The sequence below is a fragment of the Papio anubis genome, unplaced genomic scaffold (assembly GCF_008728515.1).
Source record: "Papio anubis isolate 15944 unplaced genomic scaffold, Panubis1.0 scaffold63, whole genome shotgun sequence".
NCBI classification, from domain to species: domain Eukaryota; kingdom Metazoa; phylum Chordata; class Mammalia; order Primates; family Cercopithecidae; genus Papio; species Papio anubis.
The window spans coordinates 328,986-340,006 of NW_022166522.1; the positions used below are offsets into that span (position 1 = coordinate 328,986).

Below are 11,021 nucleotides of genomic sequence, written 5' to 3' on the forward strand. Positions count from 1 at the left end.
GGCCAATAGTAGGTGTGCAGGAGGCAGCAGCCTGCAGTATCTGGGGACAGCCACAGGGGTTCCCTGTATGGCCAGTGTGAAAGGCAGGAAGAGGATGTGAAACTGCTCATAGGAACACAGCCCTCTCACTGATTGCTGAGGCCAGGTGGTGGAGGGTGATAATATAGGATCATGCCCTAGAAAACACCAGGTAATCACATGTATCAGTATAACCTTTGTCTATTTCTCCCAACACATGTCTGAGCAACATACTGAGTTTAATTTAGTGTTGCATCGAAAGGAAGGAAAATATGATCTATACATGTAGATTCAAAGGGATCTTTGCTAAAATTATTACTAGATGAAGACTAGTGTCTTTTATACAGGTTGGTACTAAATCTATGAATGAGTATATTAAGAGGAATTAAAATGGCATGTCTGAATAGAACTAAGGGGAAGAGTTAATTTATGCATCATTTTTTACTAAACAATGAAGTCTAGACATGTTATTTGTGCTCAGTCGTGAATAAAATGCAGCTTTCAATTTCTCCGTGATCGAAGGATGATTATTTCCACAGGCTTATTTAATACTGGTCTGACATCATTTAGCATAATATAATTACCTGAATTGAAATTTCATTTAAAGAAATTAACGGGGTCATGACCCCACAAAATGTTTTGTAGCCAAGATGCACTTTTTGTTGAGAAAAATGATTCTTACAGTGTGAACCACCAATGTGACCCACATCTGTCCTGTTGTATCTTCACGATACATATTGATATTAGGATCCTTGTAGGATAGCAGCATTTTGTGAAGGTGCACCAAAATGAGACTTTTTTTCAAGCTTGCTGTTGAAGAATTGAAAAACTAAATTGTTCCCAGCATTGGAGTTTGACTGTAAATAAGTCACACCCTAGAAAGTGAGAAAAATTGGATGGAAGTGGAAGAAGACACATACTTTCAGGACCCCTCATGGGAAGGGACAGTCCTAGGGCTGTGTAGGCCATCTGCGGAAATTCCATCAAGCCACAGAAGACATATGCTTACCTGGGAGAAGGGCCAGGGTTGGATGAACTACATGCCAAACAGAAGGGATGAGGCAAGGGTGTGGATGGCAGAAGCAGTGGGATTTGGTGGTTAAGGTAGGCAGCTCAGGATATAAATTCACAGACACTAAGCCCATGGTGGCTGTTCCTCTTACATGTGGCCCGGGGTATCTTGCTGGAACAGGAGCTGGATTGAGTAGAAACTTTGCTCCCAGAAGGTTGACTAATGTCCATAGTTCCGGCAGCTAAATGGTAGATCAAGGAATGAACATCTCTTACAACCTCCTCCTGGTGTGCCTTTCTCTATTACAGAGTATGGAAAGCTGAAAACTATATATCCCAGACTTCCTTGCACCAAGATAACCAGAGGCACTCGTGTGAGACCTGAATGTAGAATCAAGTTCTGCAAGGAGGGAAGTGGCAAAATGCGAGGCATCTTTTTTGTGGATGTGGTTCTAGTCAGCATGTGATGGCTCTGGAACCAGCTCCCCCGGTGGTGGCTTCTTGACCCCCAGTTAGACATGGAGTGATGTGTGATCCTGGAGCCAACAGGGGTACACTAGCTTCCTCATCCGCCAACATTCTAATTATAGAAAAAGTCCCTATGCTTTTAGTCAGTTTTCTTCCAAAAGTCATTTCTGGAGACCACCCTAGACCCTGCTTCTCTAACTCTTCCAGAAACTTGGAAGTGCCTAATTTCCTATACTAAATTCCTTTCTATTTATAGTCAAGGGGACCCTGACTGCTACCAGAGCCCTCTCATTTGACCAGGTATTCCGGTTAATCTTTCTGGTGCCTGGAAGCAAAAATCAATACTTCCTAAACCAGAAATATATGTTGAAATATTAATAGTTTGTTTTTCTCTGCTCTGTACTCTACCTTACCTCCCTTTTCAAGCATGAAGGATAACATTATTTTCAAATGATAACCAGAGGAAGCCAACACAAAGACAACTAACGGTCATTTTCTTGACTTTGGGGTTGTTAAACAGACTTGCAAATCTTTGTTTGAGAGCACAGTCTTGAAGGCCAGTATACTACTGATTTACAAGAGCTGGGTGCAACTGAGAAGCTAATGAGGCTTATGTTCAGGGCCTCTCACAAAGCCCGGGGATGGGCCCAGCTGTGTGCTCACAAAGAGCAAATCTCGGGTGCAATCAGTGAAGACAACTGTTTCTTTCTTCTCCACCTGCCCCTCCATCCATCTTCCCTTCATGTTGGGTGGCACTGGAGTGGCATAAAGTGCTTGGGATCTGTATAAAAAAAACCTGTGTTGAGGACACATCCCAGTTGAATATGTTGCGATACATGTATGTAGCTTGCAGATGCTTCTTGTGTCACCAATCCTGTGTAGGAAGAGCCTCCAGGAATAATACTACTCCTTTAAACTATGCTAAATTGTCTAGAGTAATAAGAGGAGGACAAAGAGTCAAAGGTCATATGGTAATATAAATATGTACCATGGTACTCAGAAGTACTGGAAATACACGGGTAGAGAAGGAGAAACAATATCTGTACTGATACTACCAACAGAGAGTATATCTCTGTGTGAAGACATGTGGTTTATCAACTGAGACAGAGGAAAGACTTATTATCTTTCCTGTCTATTAAAAATATATACTCTAAAAGTTGTCATGTAAGAGGTAATTGAAAAATATGCAAATAATACCAGACAAAAGAATCACCAAGTGAACTAAGACAGCTTTTTATGTTAAGCAATTCTTAAAAGAGTTGTCATTTCCTGACATAGGGAAGATTGGAGGAAGAACACACTTTGGGCAAGGAAATGAAGAATTATTTTTGCACATACTCAATTTTGCACATATTAATTTTGAGATAGATATTAGATATCAAAGTAAAGATTTCAAGTAAGTAGTTGGGTATAAAAGAACTGAGTTCAGAGGGGAGGATGGGGAGAGAAAGAAAAATTGGGGAATCATTGATGTATAAATGTCTTTGAAGCTCTGGGCCTGGATGAGATCACCTAGTGCGTGAGAATATATAGAAAAAAGAGATATGAGACACGAGGCTAGGGATACTGGGATATTTGGAAGCCGGGGAGATGGGGAAGAAGCAGGCTAGGGATACTGGGATATTTGGAAGCCGGGAGATGGGGAAGAAGCAACAAAGGAGTTGAGGAGTGGCTGGAGTTGAGGAGTGGTGCCACATAAATGGAGAGAGTTTTTCTATAAATGGAGACAGTTCCTCCATTTACGTGACAACTTCCCATCACCAGCTGGGGGCTGAAGGAAGCTGTTGGAATTCTTTGCATTGAAGGATTTCCTATCATTTTCTTAGGGGACTCATCATTCCTCAAAGTGCTGATTGGGAACTGGAGTGGAGCTGGTGCTGAGTGATTTCTATTCTGACTTCAGCCTGACATATTTTCAAAGCACGCTCCCACCACAGCGAGTGCACTGTTCAGAGCGGTCTCCATAGAAACAACTCCTGTTTTGCCCAACCTACTCCTTTATCTTCCTATCTAGGTTGGACACCTTAGTTTTAGCTGTTTCTCATTTGTAATCCCTGTGCAGACCCACAGCCTTTATAGGTTGACTAACTCCTTAACAAGAGGTGCAGCAGTTTTTGCTACCTCAAATGGCCAATAACATTCCATATTGAGTTCTTATCTCCCACAAAACAGAGGACCCTGTTATACAGCACGAAGAGGACGCAAGCAGGCAGATAACCGGGTGAGAGTTTGCATCATCAGAGGGCACGGCCTCCACCACTTCCTTACTGGTTCCCTCATACCTTATACTCGATGTTCGCAGGGGCTTTGAATTGTAAAATGAGAGGTCACTTTACATGTTAATGTCCAGGCAGAGCAGCGTCAGAAAAACCAATACCCAGGAATGATGAGGAAATGGAAACCATAGAAAATTAACTTTCAATAAAAAGAAAAGAATTTTCTGCCTGCCTGCTGAACTGAAAGTGACAGGAACTTGCTTCTGGATTTATGCTCAATGGATTTCAAGACATCAGATATTTTTAAGGATAAAGTCTTGATCCAGAGGATTCTATACGTCAACTTAGACCAAGTGGATATTTATTGGAGGTGTGTGTCCACTGCTGAGGAACATGTTAATCCAAGAACCGTTCCCAAACAATTCAGGCAGGCAGGACATATTGTGTATCAATTCTATAGTCATAAACTTTAAAATCTTGATGAGTCGGGTTATTTAAAATATAAATGATGATAACTGGCTAAGAAATAGTAGAACTTGAATTGTATTGAGTAGTAATGACAGAAAAAATTTTTTAAGTTTGAGAATTATACCCCAAAAATGCTCTGAGCCAAATAATTGTAATTTTTAAAATCCATTCAATCCTTTAAGGAACAGGCAATTCCCATACCATATATAAAATCTCCTGAAAATATACTAAGATAAAAGCTACTTACTTCATTATATTAAGATAGGATAATTTCTGCTACTGAAACCTGAAAACTATAACACACACACAAAAGAAAATACACAAGCCACGTCCCCTACATTAACACATTTAAAAATTTCAATAAAAGAGTGATCTGATATCATTATAGCAGTCCTTTCTGGACCAAAGTGGTGTCTTCTTCAAGTCATACTCCTTGGGTTGCTGGCTCTAGACCTATGGGGCTACATCAAGAACACAGATGAGCCAGAGTGTCACAGGTTCTTGAAAAACGGGCCGTACGTCTCAGAATTATCTGAGCCAGCCCAGCCCCACCTGCTATTTCTGTTTATGTTCTAGAAATTGCAGACTATGAAAGTTTATCATGATGGTGGAAGAATAAAGGGTGGGAGGGACAAGAGGGCAAAAGTGCTCAGGCTACCTCAAAATCCACACCTATGGGTTACAGAGACTGGGGACAGAGAGTGAACATAGGACAAAGAGTCTGCTTTTCTATTTTCAGGGTGTGTCTGTATAACTAAGTGAAGTCTTTTCTGTTTTTGCTTTGTTTTAAACATTAATTCAGTGGCATTTCCCTTATAATCTGCAAAACTTCCACTAACATTCTGGCATTAGTCTGCCTGTTACTTTGGTGGTGTGTATTTCTTTTTTTTTTTTTTTTTGAGACAGAATCTCGCTCTGTCACCCAGGCTGGAGAGCAGTGCTGCAATCTCGGGTCACTGCAAGCTCTGCCTCCTGGGTTCACGCCATTCTCCTGCCTCAGCCTCCCGAGTAGCAGGGACTACAGGCGCCTGCCACCAGGCCCAGATAATTTTTGGTACTTTTAGTAGAAATGGGGTTTCATCGTGTTAGCCAGGATGGTCTCGATCTGCTGACCTCGTGATCCACCTGCCTCAGACTCCCAAAGTGCTGGGATTACAGGCGTGAGCCATCGCGGCCAGCCGGTGTTGTGTATTTCTTTACATTTCCTTATTGCATTATTTATGGCAAAGTTTGAAGGAGCCATAGAGGAACTGCTGCCCAAATGCCATTTTGAGCTGGAAGTTGAGGCCACTGAATTTTTTTTTAACCAAATCGGTTCACCCATTCTTATTAAAGCCACTACTTTTTTAGGATGCAGCCTTGATACCCAGAGGATGCCAAGAGACATGAGGTGGCCAGTCCAGCCTGAAATGCGATTTCCCTCTGGCTCGCTAGTTGCTCTCCCTAACCCTGTCAGGAGCCTGACACTTCATGTTCCTTCTTATTTCTGACTTGGCCATGTTTTATGAGCTCAGCTTATTGAATTAGTATTTCCACTCCCTTCCCAGTTATGTGTTACACATTCTCCAAAGGGTATGGCTAATAACAAGGTTGGAGCTAGAAATGTGTCCTCAAGCAAGAATCCCTTTGTGTCAACCACAAAATAAATATGGCTCCAGCCGCTGAAAAGAGAAAAATGTCAAGATTTTCCTTTATTTCCTAGAAAGACCTGAACCCCTGGGGGAAATCAGCCTAGTTCAAGCAGACACTTTTCATTAGGTAAAAATAATTAGCCCAAGTGCGTCTTGTTCTTGTTTGGAAAAGCAAGATTTAGGAGACATGCCAAAAGCCTTAATAACACTCTGGATGTAATCCAGAAGAAAGGGGGAGGTCTCCTTATGTTGAGGACCCTGACTTTGCAGGCCTTGGGGTGGGATCAGGTGGTAAATACATGAATATATTACTTCCCAGATTCGCTTTGAGCAGCAACAGGGAGCAGAGCCAGTGTGAGTAAAGAAAACAGCAAAGAAAAATTTGCAGCTTGCAGCCTGCATCTCTGGTTATCAGGCTACTGTGCCTGCTGTCAATGAGAGGGGACGTTGCCCTCCTCCCTCAGCCTCCCTGCAGCCTTTCCTTGCTCTGCAGCCCAGGACATCACCAGCATATAATCAATAGCAGCCCGCAGGCCACACAGGTGGTCCTCCAGTCCCTTGAGCATTTAGTGGCACTAATCAATGCAGTGTTCCCACTAATGACAAGAGACAGCTGCCCTTGATTGACCTAGGTCACACTGGTTGTGCCACCTTGTCCTGCCATTTGGGTCCCGAGAAACTACTTCAAAGATAGTATAATATAGTGCTTGCTGTGTTTATTCTTTAGGTTTACTTTCCCTTAACTCTAGAGTGAATCCTCTTTGCTGTTTGCCGTCTTTTCTCAGATGCCTTGGTGTTGAGACAACACAGAAGGACGTGGTAAACTGAAAAGCTGGACCACTATACAGCTGATGTTATCCTAGACAACGTGTAATCTTTCCTACTGCTCTGCATTCCATCTTAGCCCCTTTTCCACCTCTTTCCACATCTCCCTGTTTCTCTAAAATTCTGGGCAAAATACATCATCAGCTAATTGCCTTTGCTACTTATTTGTAAAAAGGGATTCCAGTGTTTAAAGAGGAAATAGTGTGGTCGAGGGTAATGCACACACATTTAGGAAACATCAAATGCAGTCTTCAGGCCTGGCCCTGCCATTCAGTAACTGAAGACTTGGTAAAGTCATTGAACCTCTCTGAACCTCTGTTCCCTTATTTGTAAACTGGGAAACAAGTCATTACAATGCCGAGTCATCTTTCAGCGACAATGTATGCATGGTGCTTAACATCATTGCTATTACCATCACCAGCTGATTTGTGTTATATTCCTTTTTTTGGTGAAAACTAAATGAGATGTGAAAGTACATTGAATACATTGATAAATAAGTTTTAAAATATTTGCCTACTTTTGGCCAGATGTGGTGGCTCATGTCTGTAATCCCAGCACTTTGGGAGGCTAAGGCAGGTAGATGCCTTGAGGTCAGGAGTTCGAGACCAACCTGGCCAACATGACGAAATCCCATCTCTACAAAAAATACAAAAGTTAGTTGGGTGTGGTGCTGCGCACCTGTAATCTCAGGTACTTGGGAGGCTGAGGCAGGAGAATCACTTGAGCCCAGGAGTGGGAGGTTACAGTGAGCCAAGATCGTGCCATTGCACTTCAGCCTGGGTGATGGAGTGAGACTCTGTCTCAAAAAAAAAAATTGCCTACTTTTTACATATAATAATGTTACATGCATTATAACAACTTTTAGTCTCTCATGACATCCTATGTAAACTTTTTTAAATGCAGTGCTATATTGATTTAAATAACACATGTTATAGGGGAACTGTACATTTTTATGAATCATTTTGATCATTCTATAACTAGTTATAGCTTCTAGGCTATATTATATAGTACATTTTTGGTTTCAAGTGAAGGAAACTAATTTCCTATACAGTGGTCCCCCCTTATCTGTGGGGAAACACCTAGAACTCCTATTGATTGCCTGAAATCATGTTTAGTACCAGATTCTACATACACTGTTTTTTCCATGTGATAACCAAAATAGACATCAGGTGACTAATAGGCAGGTGGTGTATACAGGGTAGATACAGTGGACACAGGGGTGATTCATGTCTGGGGCCAGACAAAGCACCGTGGCGAGAGGTTTTATGGTGCTATTCAGAATGGTGCACAATTTAAACCTCATGAATTGTTTATTTCTGGAATTTTCCATTTAATATTTTCAAACTTTATCTGACCATGGGTAACTAAAACCATGAAAAGCAAAACCACAAATAAGGAAGAACCACTGTATTTTACACACACACACACACACACACACACACAGAATTATATGTATAATATATGTGTCTAGTGACCCTTGAACAACATGGGTTTGAACTGTGCAGGTCCACTTATTCATGAATGTTCTTCTACCTCTGCCAACCCTCAGACAGCAGGACCAAACCTTCTCCCTCCTCTTCCTCAGCCTACTCAAGGTAAAGACAGCAAGGATGAAGACCTTTATGCTGATGAACCACTTTCAGTTAATAAATAGGAAATAAATTTTCCGTTCCTTATGGTTTTTATTATTAACATTTTATTTTTTCTAGCTTACTTTACTGTAAGAATACAGTATGTAATACATAAAATATACAATATATGTGTTAATGACTGTTTATGTTATTGATAAGGCTTTTAATCAACAGTAGGCTATTAACTTTTGGGGGAGTCAAAAGTTATATATAAATTCTTGACTGTGCAGAAAGTTGGTGCCCCAACCCCTGTATTGTTCAAAGGTCAACTGTACTTACATATTCATATATATGAACTATACATAGAATTACACATAGAATTCTATGTAAGTATATATAGAGTGTGTGTGCGTGTGTGTGTGTGTAAAGAACGATGCAGAGGTAGCTTACAAAAACGTTGAAAAAATTGCGGAAACTAGGAATTCGGACCTTGGGATTTGAAATTGGGGATTCGGTACCACTAGTATTGTCCTTGTCCAGTTCTCGTCTCTTCTCCACAGGGTGGAAACCATGGTCACTGGTGTGGTCACCAAGCCACAATCAGCTGGGAAAGTGTATTTCTCCCAGAGTCTGCATGAGTCACATGCCCATGCCAGAAGAAATCACTTCCCTAGGCAATGGAGGCTCATGATTGGCCAGGCCTGGTGAGAGGTGAAGCTCTTACTAGAAGGCGGAAGGAATGTTTCTTAGGCAGATAAGTGCAGCTACCATAATCTCTTACATTCCACTTCATGGCTGCCAGGGCTTACACTCACTGTCTTTTTTTCCATACCCACAATTCTAGAATTCCTAGTGTAACACAGATACCCCATGTGAAATCATATATGCATGCCCCACCACCCCTAAAAGGGGTAGCCTCATCTAGCCTGAGACCCGGATGCTGGCTGATGAGCATGTACAGATACAGCTTCTTATAGTCTGTCAATTTATGGCTAATTGGTCAATCTAACCATCCCCAGCACAGTGAATAACCAATAGTGAAGGGAAAACAGGAAAACCACAACAGGAACTCTCATCTGTAAAGGGGGAACATGAAAACATATGAGATGTTCTCTCCCGGTCTATTGCAGATCCTCTGCATCTGCGCTTGATTGGCTGGTCTGGCTGCCCTGATTCTCCTGCTGGGAGAATTTTCCCTACTTGTTGACCTCCAAGACCATGACTGAGAAACATGTAAGGATATTTCCTCATCAGGGAGCTGCTTTAGCAATGCCCTTCCTGTTGACATGATTTTGGAGCCTGGGAATTGTTTCAGAAGTGGAGTATTATGGGCTGCTTCTTTCTAAGCTGGGTTTTCTTTGTCACTTTAACTTCCTTAAAACCTACTAAACTGCCAGTCTATTCAATTCCTGGGAAAACTTACAGCTAGTAACCAAAGCAATAAATTTTTAAAATCATGATCCTTAACTCCAGATCTTACTCATTCCTTTGCAGTTTTCATCTCTTAGCAACAGGTCTGGGGGCTCTGTCCACTGGACCAGACCTCAGCCTGGCACTGCTATGGTGCAGGATGAAGCAGTGAGCCCTGGTGGGAGGCAGAACCAAGCTCCCACTCTTACAGAAAGTATCAGAAAATAAAGACACAGCAACAGCCTCATGTGTGGGAAGGGGGACAGGGGACTGGTCAGGCTTCGCCCACTTCTGAGGACACTCCCATCCCCCTGTCTTACAGATGCTCTGTTCCCACTATCGCCTTGCTTTTACTCACAAACAGAATTTAACTCCTACCCTCACAGGTCCTGGATTGCTGGTCACAGGAGAAAGATCAGCTGCATTCTGCTCTCTTTCTGCTTCTATTACATGGGTTAAGTTGGACAAGGGCTTGTTTCTTTCTTGCAAGGTCTTCCTGCAGGCCAGAAGTGATACGTAACTAGTACGCCTGTAGGCCCAAAACTGTTTATAAATATTAAAAAACCTACAGCCTTAAGCTTCTTTCCAGTATCTAAACTACCCTCTACCCTTCCCCACTGCCCTGGCCCTTCCCCAGGACCTCCTGAGGACATCACAATTAGCAATTAAGGGGCTGGTGTGAGCCAGTCAGGGCCTCAGGGCCCAGCTGCTCATCCCACATACATCCTGATTGGTGGATTGAGAGCCGTATGAGTTGTTGAAGGTATTTTGAATATCACTCCTGCTGAAAGCCACAAGTAGTCAATATCCATTAAGAATCAGAAATTTTCTGCCAAATCCCCTGCAGTTCCATGTAGGCATATCATCTCAATGCCAATAAACAGGTAACAGTTTAGCTGGGTTTTTTTTTTTTTTTTTCCTGTAGTGCATAAATGTATCTGAGCCAGAATAGACCACAGTCTACGCCTCCATATCTTGAGCCAGCCAAGTTTTGTATTTAAGGTCATCTTTTAAAATCTGTTATTTGAACACTTCAGGCTCCAATTTTTTAAATTAATTAGTAGTCTCTGACTTTTAGTAACATAAGCCAACTTCTGTCTAATTTAGGCGTAAGACAATATTTATTGGAAACATACTGATAGTTTTCAGGCAATGGAACAATAAGAAAATTACACTAAGTTTTTAACAAACATACCAGAATTTTTGTATTCAAAAGAATGTTGTATTTGAAAGTGGTCACTTTGAATGATTTTGCATTTATTCCAACCTCACCATCATTGCTCAGACTCGGTTTTGGACTGTCTGACTTTGAATTGCTTCCCAAAACCTACATTGCATTCTATTGAATATTTAAACTATGCCAGATTTTTGCCCTTTGAAGGTGGATTTAATTTGCTTAGAAA

At 41.7% G+C, this 11,021-nt stretch overlaps 1 long non-coding RNA gene across 3 annotated transcripts in view; it reads left to right on the forward strand.

Annotated features, from left to right (window-relative positions):
* Positions 1 to 7,060, forward strand: part of LOC116273390 — a 43,545-nt gene extending 36,485 nt beyond the window's left edge. For all 3 annotated transcript variants that reach the window (XR_004181736.1, XR_004181733.1, XR_004181735.1), the window contains one exon: positions 6,598 to 7,060. This is a non-coding gene — a long non-coding RNA (uncharacterized LOC116273390). The remainder of the gene's footprint in view (positions 1 to 6,597) is intronic.
* The last annotated feature ends 3,961 nt before the right edge of the window (positions 7,061 to 11,021 follow it).